This window comes from Podarcis liolepis (genome assembly GCF_965112155.1).
Source record: "Podarcis liolepis genome assembly, chromosome: 17".
Taxonomy (NCBI): domain Eukaryota; kingdom Metazoa; phylum Chordata; class Lepidosauria; order Squamata; family Lacertidae; genus Podarcis; species Podarcis liolepis.
This window is the reverse complement of record NC_139571.1, coordinates 24,014,126-24,030,438: the sequence shown is the minus strand read 5'-3', so window position 1 is coordinate 24,030,438 and position 16,313 is coordinate 24,014,126. Positions and strand designations below refer to the sequence as shown.

At 41.3% G+C, this 16,313-nt stretch overlaps 1 protein-coding gene across 32 annotated transcripts in view; it reads left to right on the top strand.

Annotated features, from left to right (window-relative positions):
• Positions 1–16,313, top strand: part of PTPRD (protein tyrosine phosphatase receptor type D) — a 1,139,460-nt gene that overhangs the window by 115,056 nt on the left and 1,008,091 nt on the right. The gene's annotated exons all lie outside the window — the stretch shown is intronic.

The following is a 16,313-nucleotide window of genomic DNA, read 5'->3' as shown; positions in this document are numbered from 1 at the left end:
AGAAGAAACGCTAATCCATCATACTAATACAGTGTTACCTCAGGTTACATACGCTTCAGGTTACATATGCTTCAGGTTACAGACTCCACTAACCCAGAAATAGTGCTTCAGTTTAAGAACTTTGCTTCAGGATGAGAACAGAAATCGTGCTCCGGTGGCACAGCGGCAGCAGGAGGCCCCATTAGCTAAAGTGGTGCTTCAGGTTAAGAACAGTTTCAGGTTAAGTACGGGCCTCCGGAACGAATTAAGTACTTAACCTGAGGTACCACTGTACAACACACTCCAAACACTTAGTGACTAAAAGAGTACATAAGCATGGAGCCTTACACTACGATTCTGAAAAGATACATGAAGATTACCCAAAGCTAAGAATAACAACGATGAGTGCAGCCTACATATATTTAATCCTAATTATAGCTGCACTCTCCTCTCTTTGCTGTTTGAATATTCAGAACTACTATTACTTTGCCAGAAGCACTTTTCATTTCCCACATAACTTCAGGACTCAATTAAATGGTTCTGGATACATTTTTTTTTACAAGTTTTAAAACATTTACACTGCAAATAAATCATTTTACTTATTCATGTAGTTTAAGAGATTAGTTAATGACATCTCCTAAAGCCGAGGGAGATGATTGGGGTTGTTTGCTACTAAAATTATAAGACAAATCAGAGCACTCTGCATTATCCATTTCAGAAGGCTTTTTACAAGGCAGTATAAAAAGGGGAAGGGAATGTGTGAAATGTACAATAGCCGGCTTACTTAGCTTCCAAGGCTTTCAGCCAGCCACCAATAATGGAAGCCTACACAGCACCCAGAAATGGAAAATAATAATTAGTACTTATCTCCAGACATAACATCTTCAGACAGATGCCTGATCATCAGTTAACTAATATGCAAATTAGCTTTGGCTGAATTTCAGCAAGCGACAAGCGGTGCAGGGAGAACTTCAGTGACCATTATGTTTTGCATATCAGCAGAAGGAGCGCACAAAATAGGTGCTGGCTCTATTCTACTGAAGAAAAATAAAATTTGTAGCTTCATATCCGTACATCTAAACTGGCTGAAGCTATAGTGAAAACAAATACAGTTGTACCTTGGATCCCGAATGCCTTGGTACTCAGACGTTTTGGCTCCCAAACACCACAAACCCAGGAGTGTCCTAGTTTGTGAACATTCTTTGGAACCTGAACATCCAGTGTGGGTTCTGCAGCTTCTGATTGGCTGCAGGAGCTTCCTGCAGCCAGTCAGAAGCCACGCTTTGGTTTCTGAACATTTTGAAAGACGAATAGACTTCCAGAACAGATTCTGTTCAACTTCCAATGTATGACTTTATATTGGAGCCATAGTAGGAGAATCGGGGAAGCCCTCAACTTTGTACTGCAACCATGAAAAGGCAAGTTCAGTGAAAAGGCAACAGAGAAATGGCACCATGCTTCCCTTCTGTTTCTGTAATATTTCCTCACTGAAAATCCACTTGGCACAATTGTCTCCACTTTCTTCCCATGTTTTCCTCATCCTTCTTCCATTTCCTTTCTGAAGCTATCGGGCAGGGGAATTCATCTCTGACACAGCTGCTAGGTGAGGTTTTCTGGTGTCTGGCTATTTGCTGCACCTGAACAGAGGGAATGATTGGGAGTCTGCACCCATATTAATATGCAACTGAATGCCAAAAGAGGCTTCTAAGCAAACAAGACAAGAGAAGGGGTAATGCTAGGAAATGATGCCAGATTAAGAACATTTTGTGAAATTTGTAAAGAAAAAGAAAAAAAAGGAGGGTGAAAAACAATTGAAGCAGAAAGAGGACATGTAGTTAGATGTAGATAAAGGCAGGAATCAAGTTGACAAAGTGTCTAGAATGGACATTATGATGAAGTTTGCCAGTTAGCTAATGTTGGTAAGGCAAAGAAAGAAGATGTGTGGGGTTGCTGCTTTCCCCAGGGAATTTGAGGAAGAGGCCACTATTGCTATCAGCCATAACTTTACATATTCATAAAGATATCATTTGATATTTTCCATAGTTATATATAGTTATACCTCATGTTACGTTTGCTTCAGGTTGCACATTTTCAGATTGCATCCCGCGGCGACCCAGAAGTACTAGAAAGGGTTGCTTCCGGGTTTTGTCGCACGTGCAGATGCGCAAAATGACATGCGCAGATGCGGGTTGTGTTCTTTTCAGGTTGCGAACGGGCCTCCAGAATGGATCCCATTCGCAACCAGAGGTACCACTATACAGGCAACTCCCCATTTATCGTTACGTTCCAAGGCACGGCATGTTTAAGTGAAATCATGCATGTTTGAAACACCACTGTAAAAGCCTGCAAACATCCCATTCTGCCTGCGCCACCCCATTCTGCCCCTCTTTGTGACATTTTTGTAGCATTTCTAGCTCACTTCTCGGTTTGGCTCAATGCGTGTATACACGGTTGCACACTTATTGCACTTGCTTAAAATGGTTGCTGCCTGTAGTTTTAATCTTCTGGTACAATAGTAGATGATGGTGAAGTAGGGGAACTCCTCTGATCTCCAGTCAGTCATGATGCTGCTGAGGTAGAAAAGGAGGAGTTTATGTGGCAGAAAGGGGCGCAAATGCTCTGGTGAACATCAGATTGGCTCAGCTAGTGTGTTTGCACTGCACCAACCTCACTGCTGCCTTGCTCTTTTCCCTCCATATCTCAGTAAGTCATAGCAATGAGATCAGGTGAGTGCTGTCATCCCACCTCATCTACTAGTGTTCCCATGTGAGTATGATGTGTGAGTATGGATGTGGGCGGCACTGTGGTCTAAACTACTGAGCACTTGGTCTTGCCGATCAGAAGGTCGGCGGTTTGAATCCCTGCAATGAGGTGAGCTTCTGTTGCTCTATCCCAGCTCCTGCCAACCTAGCAGTTTGAAAGCACGCCAGTGCAAGTAGATAAATAGGTACTGCTGCGGTGGGAAGGTAAACGGCATTTCTGTGTGCTCTGGTTTCCATCATGGTATCCCATTATGCCAAAAGCGGTTTAATCATTGCTGGCCACACGACTTGGAAAGCTGTCTGTGGACAAATACCAGATTCCTTGGCCTGAAAGCAAGATAAGCGCCACAGCCCCATAGTCGCCTTTGATTGGACTTAACCATCCAGGGGTCCTTTACCTTTACCTTTTTATCTTTATGATACTAGTAAAATACACATGCTTTCATTCTGAGAATTATTGTGCTGTTCAATGCAGTTTGCATGTCAGTCTTCCTGCTACCCTACGGGCAATGTTTTTGTAGAACTCATCAGTGGCAGGTCCAGGGTATGTCTGAGCACCTCTAGCTGTTGCATATCAAAATTGCTAAAATTAATTCCTACACCATAAAATTTGGAAAGAGAACATGTGATGTGGGTCACATTTAGAGTACTGTATACAGTTCTGGACATCCCTTCTCAGAAAGGCGTGATAGCTCTTGAAAAGGTATAAAAATGGGGCAACAAAATTATTAGAGCACTTCTTCTTGAGGCTAAATCATTTTGGCTTTTTTATTTTGGGGGAAAAGGGCAGCTGAAGGGGAATATAGAGATTTATGAAATTATGAATAGTGTAAGAAGAAGCCAAAAGAGAATTTATTCTCCCTTTCTCATATAATTCTAGACCTTGGGGTCAGCAAATGAAGTTGTTTGGCAATAGATTCCAAATGATGAAAGGAAATCCGTCACCCAGTGTCTAATTAATTTATTACTTTTCTTTTAAAGGTGCAGCTGCCAATTCTTCTTGGGTATTTCAACCTCCCTAGCCTACATCAGAGTCATAATACTTTTGTTTGGTCAGGAAAGTGGTATTGGATGTTGAATGCAGACATTGTGGTCTAAGAAGGAGATAAAGACATGTAATTACCTCAAAGGGCTGGAGTGCTAAAGAGTCTCTTCATGTCCATTTCCCATTCTTAACTCCCCTCCCTCTTTATCTATTGGCAACTAGAGAAGCTTAGAAATCAGTTAATATATATCTAAGTTTAAATCTATTTGCACAAATGGAATTGACTCTGTATGAACTGAACAGATAGGATTAATAGATTGTCTGTGGAACAGATCTTCCTTCTCCTCCTCTTCCCTCTGTATTCTGAAAGCTTTTAGAGAGGGCCAAGTGTTCCCACTGAAGATCATAGGCTGCTGGAGCATGCCATGGGAAGGAAAATATTAGGTAGAGAAATGTTGTTGTTGTTTAGTCATTTAGTCGTGTCCGATTTTTCGTGACCCCATGGACCAGAGCACGCCAGAGAAATGTACATTGCAACATAACATCACTTTGTGGTTTTGTGTTATTATTACATGCGCCCAGGTAGCTAGTTGGGGGTGGGAATTGTTTTCTCCTGTGCTAAACAAAACAAAGGAAAAACTGTTAATTTAAAAACAAGAATCCTAACTTATAATTTGTGTATGTTCTGGGGCATGAATTTTTTCTTTCTTTCTTTTTACACTTTTTAAATAATAAGAAAATCTGTTTAAAAAATCAAACATAAGACAGCATCAGTGTGGACAGTAACAAAAACTAAAATAATTGAAACCTATACATAATTTAATTATTGTTTGATTTTATACCAATGTTATGCATTTGATGTTAGACGCCCTGATCCCGGTTTCGGCCAGGGAGGGGGGGATACAAATAAAAGTTTGTTGTTGTTGTAAAAGAAACATGGTTCTTACAGCAAAGACAATAAAATCTTTGCCACTCATAAAAACCAATTCTTAAACTGAACATTTATTGATCCCAAATATTTCAAATTATAAGATAGCATTGCATATTTCCAATGCATTTAAGAGGCATTGTTTTCTATTCCTGAACATTAATTTTAAGAAAGTATGAGCCTCAGTACTTCTGTTTTTAGAAATTAACTGCTGCAATTGCCTGCTAGTCTCAATGGAATGTGACTAAGAATGATTCTTTTTTTGATACACAAGTTGCAGTGTGACATAGTCCCTGCTGAATAAGCCACTGAAATGTGTATTTGATCTAGAACAGTAAGGTTTGTTTTTCATGACATTATCTTACTTGTACTGCAATTCTTACAGGAAAGCTTTCATCCCATGTTGCTAGATTTATTATGGTGATAGTGCTGATCAGGATTTCTTTACTCACTCATCTTCATATGGTCCCAGGGCAGGTTAAAACAAGGTAAAAATGAAATGTTAAAATCCGTTAAAGCAATTTACAATGAAAAGAATAGGGTGGGTGTCTAAAAACCCCCCATAGAATCGCAATCTCAGTTATCAAGGGTAAAGAGGTCACATGCAAGGAACCATTGACACAATTGCTTCCCATTGCCTACAATTAATTTGCTTCCCAGGAGGTTAGCTATGCCACACACAGGAACCCTGCAACCCATCAAAAGCTTTGTTGCCATATCAGGAGCCCACAAAAAAACCCCTATTTTATATCATTGTATTTTTTTAAATGAGAAATAAAAGTCCACCCACCTTTAAATATAATCTAACTTTTGATTCCTGGTCTCTCTTCTCCCCCTACAACCCCTTCTGCCTCTTGGCTGTCTCTCAATGAAGAAATTTAAATACTATAGAAGGCATATCAGGAAGGAGCTTGTCTTTTCATTTGTTTATATTAATATGTAAAGCACTCTTTGTGTCATATCATTATATAACAAAAGCTTGTATTTTAAATTTTTAACAGACCACAACAGGTATATATTATATACATTGTTGCCCATGTCTTTCTTAATACACAGACTCTATATGGTAGTAGTACTTTATTAATGTGTGTGCCATAGGCCATTCGCATGTAAGGTAGGTAGATGGATACATTACAAAAACCAGTTGTATAAAATACTGCACAAAATCTCATTACTACCTGGAATCATGTATAATACCTACATCTTAAAAAATACTGCATAAGTCGCATGTAGTATCTATAACACACATTGAAAGGGCAAAATTTAATACAGATATAAAAATATTAGTTATTGAGAGCTGTATTGGTTAAACACTACTGGTTTTTGTGCTGCTGCTACTACAGATGAAGAACTTCTACAGATAATACAATAATAAAGTATTTCCAGTTAATTATTAGCAGGAAGTGATGGCATCTCCAGAGCTCTAGAATGATATGTCACAATAGATTTTTAATTGTTACATCTCAAAATTAATTTCTCCTCCTCCTGTTAGCCTCCTCCTAGGATCCTGATAAATTAGTTCTAGCTTCAGGCAATATTCACTAATGTTCCCTGAAGATGGACTGAATTTGAGCATCAAAACACTAGTGTCAAAACAAATTGTGCTTTCTATTTCTTCATTTAAAACTAATTGAGGAATTTCCCCAGTATAGTTCAAGCCTTAATTTTCACAAAGGAACATTATGTGACCAAAACAAACCAGGGCAAAGCATCTAAGCCGTGTTAGCTCAAGAAGTAGCAATGAAGTGTCCCTTTCAGTACTAATGTTGCAGCAATAGCTTGATAGAAAGGGTAAGATTTCTGTGCCCGTGGAGGGGGGCAGCAACAGATTAGGATCTTGAACAAAGTCCACACATGATTCGTGCCTACCAACTTTCACAAACCCTAGTCCAGGATTTCAAAAAGATTCATGAAAGGATATTTTGTATTGGCTATACAAACGTAACACAGACTGACACACTGAATGTTGGATAGTGTTGCCCTCAAACTGGGATACTATTAATAGTGCTTACCTCCCTTTACAGGAACAGGGAAAGAATTTTACTTGGTTGTCTCAATTGGTCTGAAGTTGCATGCTTTTCCTGCAGTTCCCCAGAGCTCAATTAAGTCCCAGTGAGATGTTCTGCTTGTTGTTAATGAATTAGAAGGCAAATGGGACACTGGGAGTAAATCCTGCTTCTGAGTAAGCATGCATAGGATTGCACTGTTTAGTTTAGCTGTTTGACTTCTTCCCATTCATTACTGCTATAGAGTACCCAATATGGACACGGAATGTTACCATGTTGTAAAGAGAGTAGAGGCAATGAGTTGCACACATCACCATGAGATATAGGATAGCAGATGATATGATTTGCTAACTTATGCCACTGCCATGAAGATACTACAATGTTGTTGTTTTCAAAAGAATTGTGAGCAGAGATAGAACAATCTCTTCTTTTAGCTTGCTGCAAAATTCTATGAACAGGGGATATAGGAGCCTCAGCAATATGTTACAAAACTAACCATGATATTATATGAAGCCTGAAGCATATATTGCTGTGTAGATAAACTGGCAGAATTTCCATTGGACTGAAATATATATGCACAATATTTGTTGAGTGCCCTTTCTCTACACTATGCCCTAATTCCAAATTTGAACCCAAATTTAACCTGAATTTAGGCCTCTGTCCATTGTATGAGTACCTGTTTGAAGTCAAGTTAGTAACACCAAGACCTTGACTTTATCATGATTTTAAGTGTGTATCTGTGTCTGTTAGCTGCCACTGCTGCTGCATTATTTATTAGCAGTTGAGGCTTTGCATTATCATGCATGTTACAGCTCTGTTGCTGGGAGTGAGTATTTGCAGGAATGTGGGGCTTCCAGGGTGTGTGGAATCCCCCACATTCCTGTATTCCAATCCATTGTGAACAGACAAAAGATATGTCAAGGGAAAATAATAATTATGATAATGATAATGGCAAAATTCCTTTTTGATGTTTGTACTAGTGAAAAGCACAGCACAGCACAGCACAAAAGATAATTCTACCAGAATTAGTCAAGTGCCTGCTTTTAGCAAGTCCCTGCTTTTAGCCATTAAAGTGCATTTATAAGGGAAATGTTTCAGTTGGATACCTGCTTCACATCTCAACAGCTAGATTGATTGGCAGTCATGTCAGGTGCTGCATTTAAAAATACTTTAACATAGCACCTGTCTTTGAGACAATAACTTGCACAATGATTACACTTTATGGTGCATCCACACTCCTTGGGATCCCATTAAACAGTTTGGACACTCTTGTCATAATCCTGACTGTGTGTAACACTTCTCCCCTCTTGAAACTGTTGCTCTTTCCACCTGGGCAAGGATCTGGGAACTGAAGCCCTCAGGCTTATTCCAGATACCTGAAAGGTGACATCAATCTCCCAGCTGCCAGGCACATCTCTCTTTATATTACTTTCATCCTTGCATCTTGAAGAACGTCAAGATAAATTGAAATGTGAGCAACAGAAGGAAGCACCTAGTAAAAAGAGGAACACTCATCTCACTGCCATTATTTGCCTTGTCTCCCCTGCCTTCAAGTCTCCCCTAGTGGAAAAAATTAAATAGAATGGGGTCATCTAGTTCTGTATTTATCAAACTATTTGATGTGTTGGACTGGCAGCTCTCTGCCCCCCTCTCCCAGCACCGACACCATATTTGGTCTCTGAAGCATCCCACCCAACCTGGCCTTTGAAGTACCAGTAATCAACTTCATAAGTATTTATCTACATTGGATGTTTATGGATATTCTCCCTTTCTCTGGTATTTGAAAAAGTGATGTGCTCTTAATGTGCCAATATGATGTTCAAGCACACTTGAGGTTTCATGCTCTTTTTATCTGCACTGAATAAAGCTGCCCGATTTCTAAAGCGAGACCGTATGTTTAAACAAAGTTGAATAGGCATGAAGCTATTTGCCCAGGCAAGCGTATTATGTGACCTATGAGAGCAGCAAAATAACCAGACTGCACAACAGTGATGGGATAAAATCAGACCAAATCTTTATTGACAGCAGCAGGCAGGGCAAGGGCTGTGCTGGCATTGGGTCCCAGCATCAGCTCATCCTTCCACAAGCCCCATGTTGATGAAATGGATCCGCTGGGTTTGGATTGCTCCAAACCTGTACAACGGGTGTTGGCCAGTGTTGAACCTTGCTGTGGTGCAAGCCAAGCATGGGTGACCAGGGTGCAGATTACAACCAGACGGATCCAAAACCCATGCTTGGGTTTGCAGTGGTCAGGGCCATCTTAAGCATATCCGGCGCCATGGTGCAAAGCTCCCTCCGGCGCCCCCCCCCCCATTTCCCAGACTTGTTGACTTTTTTTAGGGAGGACGGGAAAGAGGCAGAGGCTGGACACAGTGCCTCCCGGCTCAGCTGGCCGCTTTGTGCCGCAGTGGCCACGGCAGACAGAGGCTCCAGACGTGGTGGTGCTTTAGCGCTGGCGGCATGGCGGAGGCTTGCAAGGGCGGCGAGCTGATGCTGGTAGGCACCGCATCCAGCCTCCGCCTCTTCCCTGGTGCCCTGGCACCCCATGCCACTAGTCTCTATGAGTAAGACGCCCTTGGCTGTGGTCAATCCTCCCCTCAGGAACCTTATCAGGGCCACCCTACACTATGTTGATCCTGCCCAATGCCATTTCTGCCCTCATACAGTGTTCTTCTACCTAACAAAGGAAAGGCATAATTTCACTGAGGGAAAAAGGGGGGGGGGGGACCCCAACCAAGTGCCAATCAGGTTGAGAGGGGGGAAATCTTTTCTGGCCCTGTCAACCAGCAGCTCAAAATTGTTCAGTGAAGGCTCTAATCTGAGCGTGGGTGGGCAGGAAGCTCTCAAAGCAAACTGGCTGTGAGCTCCACGGGAAGCAGCCTTATATAGGCTTTCCCCCTCCCCTCTGCAGCAAGGGCTCATGGGTCAGCTTTTCCCCATGAGCCCATCACACAAACCTTGCCCAGTATTTTGCTGCAATCTATGGGCCACAGCGCCAGTCACGGAGCAAAGGCACCCTATGCTTACTGGGTGCAGAACAGAGCTTTTCACACCCAGGTATCTGCTTTGACAGCTCAAAATGTATTTATGAAAGATTTTACTGTAAGTTATTTTCACTTTTCTGGTTACCCAGCATGTCTGTCTGCAACTAAACGAAACAGAGAGATACAAAAATAAGGTGCTAAGACAGGCAATTGGTTCTGAATTCCTTAAACGTTTCTGATAGTGAATCATGTAGAAAAAGAAGGGCCACAGTGCAGTAAGAAGGGTTGTGGCAGAACATCTGCTTTGAATGCAGAAGGTCTCAGGTTTAATCCTTGTCTACAGGTGTGGCTGGGAATGTCTTCTGCTTGAAACCCCAGAGAAATTGCTACCAGTCAGTGTGGGAAATATTGAGCTAGATGGACCAGTGATCTGACTCATATAAGACAGCTTCCTTTGCTATTATAAATAGTGTGCACAGAGCCCATGTTGTCCTGCCATGTAAAGTAGAGAAAATGTATTTTGCTGTGGCTTCACTATGGCCTGATCGTTGATGCAGGGCAATGAATACTAATTAGTGCTACACTGAAAATCTCTCCAGCATAGTCATTCTCCATCAATTACTGGAAAGGAAATTGTATTTGAGTATTATAAAAGGGCAATGCATGTGGGTTGAGATACCGAGCTTTGCGCTTACCTTAATTCTGAGGTGTCGTAGGAATTTTTTTAACTGCACTTTTGTTCCACAAAATAGAATGCAGGGGGCTAGATGACTCTTGGGTCCATTCCAGGTCTACAATTCCGTGGTTCTACAATTAAGTGAAATCATCTCTCCAGTGGTTTGCTCTGAAGCCTTCTTGGGCTGCAGCTCTCCCTGAAAATGCAGTGATATTCTCAGCTGTAGGTGCAGAAGGCAGGGGTGATATCTATCATGTTCCTGGCTGTTGGTTTGTTTTTGTTTTACATTTAAAGAAATCAGCACAACCCCCCTTTTTTTAAGTAAAAGAACATCTCTAAAAAATAAATCACTCAGTAACTACCACCACTGCTCTGGTTTAAATGTGCATATTGGTGCAGGGGGAGGTTTGCTGTTAACTTACTTTGGATAATGAAAGATACAGCTAAGGAGAAATAATGAATGATGGAATCCAAGAAGTAGCCACTCACATTTTGCTTTTAAAAAAGAAAGGGGGAAATCTGGCTTGGGAAAGCTGAACTGAAACTGCAGCACCACCAAAATAGCTGCTCAGCCTGTTTTGTAAATATAATTTTTTATTGTACTTCACACATCTCCAGTGTTTTATCCTACAAAGGAACCTTACATTGCAACAACTGCTCAAGTTGCCATTCCCCTGCAAATCACGTAACAGCAAATGGTAATGGCAATTTGTGATGGGTAATACACCCATTAGAGGGATGCGGGTGGCGCTGTGGGTTAAACCACTGAGCCTTGGGCTTGCCGATCAGAAGGTCAGTGGTTCGAATCCCCACGAGAGGGTGAGCTCCCATTGCTTGGTCCCTGCTCCTGCCAACCTAGCAGTTCAAAAGCATTAAGTGCAAGTAGATAAATGGGTACCTTTCCGGCAGGAAGGTAAACGGTGTTTCCATGCACTACTCTGGTTCGCCAGAAGCAGCTTAGTCATGCTGGCCACATGACCCAGAAGCTGTATGCTGGCTCCCTTGGCCAATGAAGGGAGATGAGCGCTGCAACCCCAGAGTCGTCCGCGACTGGACCTAATGGTTGCTAAGGTTCTTTGTGCAAATGTTGCTTAACATTTTCCTATAGAGCTATGGTCTTCCCTTGTGACTTTGTAGGGATGTCTTCTGAAGAGAGAATTTGAATATAAAACTAGACTTTCCATTGACATTCAGCAAGAATGCACTTTAGATTCAGTGCTGAATTCTCTCACTTCAAGACCTAAAAAAATCCATGGTTCCAGTAGTAGATAGGTAGCCGTGTTGGTCTGCCATAGTCAAAATAAAAAAATTCCTTCCAGTAGCACCTTAAAGACCAACTAAATTAGTTCTTGGTATGAGCTTTCGTGTGCATGCACACGATGTGTATCTGAAGAAGTGTGCATGCACACGAAAGCTCATACCAAGAACTAACTTAGTTGGTCTTTAAGGTGCTACTGGAAGGAATTTTTTTATTTTAAAAAAATCCATGTATAGTTTGCCATGCATTCAGTAAATACACTGGTGAGTAGTTCTAATAATAATTACCATTATATCTGCATTCATGTGGTTTTTCAGCTTTTTTGAAGTCATCTGTGTGTACTCATGTGTTTTACATAAACATGTTATTTGATGCATCAGTGCCAAACCATATTGATTCTTCCAAGCAACTATAACCTACTGTGCAATGTTGCTGTATACAAACATTCAATATTTCCCTTTCCCACCAGCTTGCACACTCCTTTTTATTAGAGTTTAAACACACACAGTGCTCGAGTAGTTGAGTTCAAGTGACATCAAAGTGTCATAAAACCTCTTTAAAGAAGTGATTAACTTGTAACAAGTGACTGTTCTGTGTGAATTATTGGTTCATCTTTATACTATACCTGTAAATGTCTTAGGATATTTGCAATCAAATTTTCTTCACAGTTACAATAAACAACACACCATTGAAAGTTGCTGAGGGGCTTATTACAAATCAGGAAAATTATTTTAATGCCATGGCAAATCAATAGATGAGCTACATAAGCATGAAAACAAGAGGATAACATTGGGGGAAATAGATGTTAGGATATCGTTCCACTTAGTGTAGTTTACATTAAATTAAATTAAACATTAAAACAAAAGAAATAAAATTATTAAAACAAAGCTCAAATTGAAAAAGGTGATGCATAAGAAATGATTGAAATTCTTGATTTGTAAGAGAAAATTATGTTTGTAGTTATTTGGTTTGCACACAACTAGTATTATTTTTCAAAGAACAGTTGCAATTTTAGTCTACTTCTGTGTAGAAATGCCAGGAGAGATCAAGTAGAGGTGGTCACATAGATGACCAGTCTCTCCTGATTTCCAGAAGCAGAACTGGAGCAGGGAACACACCTTAGGGAGGCTACCTGCCTCAATTCTTCTGCCTCTTACATACCCCACCTGCCAGACTGTGCAGATCCCCAAGGACTGTGCTTCTCCTATCAACTAATGAACCACCAGTGGAGCTGTTGCTGACTGCTATCCAATGCTGTCTATCCCACCAACAAAGACAGCCTGGCTAGGAGGCAATATTGCCACCGCCCCCAGCAACTCCTCCTTCACACTGATAGCTTTTGGTGTGTGATTGGGCTACTCAAAGAGACCAAATTCATCTCATTGCTACTCCAATGAGTGGCTACTTCTATGCTTCAAATAGGAAAATTCATGATCTTAAAGTGATTTTGGTACATCGGAATTCAGAATGACTGTAACATGCTGGATACCCGGGCCCAAACTAATAAAATGAATTTCTGTAGGAGCAATTGTAAGCTTCTGCACTTAGGCAGGAAGAACCAGGTGCACAAATATAAGGTGGGGGACACCAAAATTTTAGGAAGGATATTGACCAGCTGGAACGTGTATAGAGGATGGAGATCAAGATGATGAAGGGTCTGGAAACCCAAACTTATGAGGAAACATTGAATGGGCTGGGTATGTTTATCCTGGAAAAGAGGAGAGTGGGAGCAGATATGATAGTCATCTTCAAGGATCTCAAGGGCTGTTGCATGGAAGATGGAGCAAGCTTGTTTTCTCCTGCTCTGTAGGCTAGGACTCGAACCAGTGGCTTCATGTCACAAGAAAGGAGATTCTGACCAAACATCAGGAAGAACTTTCCAATAGTGTAACAGTCTATTGGCATGCAACCAAAGAAAAGAGGGCAATTGGCAGGCCCTCAGCTGGCTCCAGCCCACCGGCTGGTGTGCCGAGTGATCTCCAGTCCTTGGTGCAGCATCTGCAACCCAAGCTTCAGAAGCTAGGGCACACTACTCAGCAGAGTAAAAGCCACACAACAGAAGTGGCAGGAGAAGTTGTGTGAGCCTATTTACAAGCAGTTTATTCAGGATACATCAGGACAAAAGGAAACATGTCTGATCTCCTTTGTGTCCAAAGCAAGACAGCTAAAGCAAAAGCTATACAAAAATGGAAGTTCTCAGCAAGCTGTGCTGGAATGTAGACAGACATGTGACATACAACAATTCCACCCGTCTGTTCTTAAGGTGGAACGGAATATCCCAACACGGTCTCCCTTGCAAGGCTGTGGACTCTCCTTCCTTGGAGGTTTTTAAGCAAATTATTTTGGGGGGCAAATTATTCAGAGGTTAACATAGTGGGTGTGTTTGTTTGTTTTTAAAACAACACACCATATTATTATTTTTCTTCAGCAAGTGACCCTCAAATATGACTCTTGCTTCTTTTTAAAATGTTATTTCTACATCAACAACTATTGCTTCTGACTTTCAAGCATTAGGGCAAAAAATAAAAATAAATGCCCACATTGATATATTTAGTTTTACAGCCTGAAATACTGGTACAGCTGCTAGAGGTCATTTAAAATATTATGTGCTCATTTGACACTGTAATGTGAAAGGTAAATTCTGCAAGGAAACCTAGAATAAATAAAACATTATCTGAAAACAAAAAATAAAGAAATACAAAGTCCTACCAACTGAATTGTTCTGACCCACATGGGAGAATAACATAAAATAAATTATGTTCTGTCAGCAGTATCAGGTAGTGGAAGATTCCATAAAAAGATTGCTGTTGTGGACTTCTGAAAACAGAATGCAATTAAAAATAATCTTTTATCTGTTAAGTTCTTATTTATTTTTTAATGTGTAGGTTTATCCTAAAAGAACTTGCTTCTTCCTACCTGTCACCTGATAAATACCCTCACTTATCTGATTTACAAGCCGTTGTTGTGTCAGGCTCTTCCTTTCCAGATCTTTAGTCATCAAGGTACAATGAGACATTTGACAACTCCTGACCCACTTACATCTCAGAACTTGAGTTTTTGTAATGTCTGCCTGCTGTGATTTTGCCATCTGAAATGCTCCACTTTTACTCCTTACCTCCATTTTGTACTATTAAAAACAAGGTCAGGCCAAAGTTCTTCAGTGATTTTGTGGCCTGTCATGAATTGGCAGGAGGAGGAGGAGGAGGAGGAGGAGGAGGAGGAGAAGGATCCCCAAAAGGGATGCAGCCGAGACTGGGAGACATCGGGACAAGCAGGGGATGGGGAAGGAAGCACTCACAGGATGATAGAGGTTGGTGAGGGGATGAGGGTCAATGCACAGGAAGAAGAGCATCAGGACCCATCACCTGAGCTGCCCCTCTTGCCATGGGCTCTGAGGCATAGGGAGCAGCAGAAGTGGTGCTCTAGGCAAACAAAAGCCCACAGCCCAGCTCCCTAGCTGTCCAGTGGGGTTTCACTCGCTCTGGGAGGTTTGAGACTTCTGAGTTGGAGCAGGCTTGGAGTAGGTGAGGGCCACAGGCCTCATCAAGTCCAGATGCTGCAATCAGCATGCAAAGTACAAAAGGGAAAGATGTGCTGTGTTTGCTCAACTGCCCACGTTGATGGATGGTCCTTGACCTCTACGGGACTGTGCTTTGGGCTTGACTCTGCCCTGCATCCTGACTACTGGACTTCAGACTTGGCTACTTGGATTGACCATGGACTGCATTTTTGGACTTTGCTTGTGTGGATTGATCCCTGGACTTTGAACTCAACATATTGACTTGCTGCCAGGTAGTCCAGGGGTTCAGGACAGGTCCCATAATATCATGGTTTATTATATGCATTCACCTTTAGCACCTGCACTTTTGTAACTTATTTCCATTTTAATAAGCTTCTATTAGCTGCAACTGGACCTAATGGTCAGGGGTAACTTGACTTGACTTTATTAGCTGTTCCAAAAGTGCACTTTGTTTATTTGTTTAGCCACACACCAGCAACTTCTCATTGGCTACATCCTCATTACTTCCTAGCACCCTCACCAGGTCTAATAGGCAGCAGTCACCACTGTCCATGGTCTCTTCTAGTTATAGTGTCCACAAATGAGTTAAGACTGTTGGTATTTTATGCTCATTGGATCAAATTAGTACCGATTAAAGAAATTGCAGCTCTTTGATCAAACTAATTTTTTCGTGTCATCTTTCCAGTGGGGGAGTGGGGAGTACCTAAGCCCTCTAAACTTTTTGAATAAATTTCATTCACTAGAAGTTACTCCCCTCATTTCCAAATGCCAATTTCTTCTCTATTCAAGTTGAAAGCCCTTGGCAGAGAACTTTTAAGCTCAGGACCGGTTTAAACAAAGAGATTATTGTAGAGGACACTGAACACAGGAACCATGGCAACCATATTCAGTACTCATCAATGACAGTGTTAAAAGCTAATGAAGCTTCCACATTAGTATAGAAGAAACTAGTTAATACATGGTGACAAGAGAGCAACCCTATAATATTTCCCTCCAGAGCACACACAGAGAGAAGACAACCCAGGATACAACACAGTCCTTTTGCCAATGTAGATGACTGAGGTGGATCAAGCCTGAAATTTGCAACTGATACTCTCCAAGGACAATACTTACGGGGGGGGGGGGGAGAGGGGAAGCAGATAAGGTCAACCTCAGCAGGGAAAAGAGATGTAAAATATATAATCCCCACTTTTAGGGAGATAATAGAATCTATAT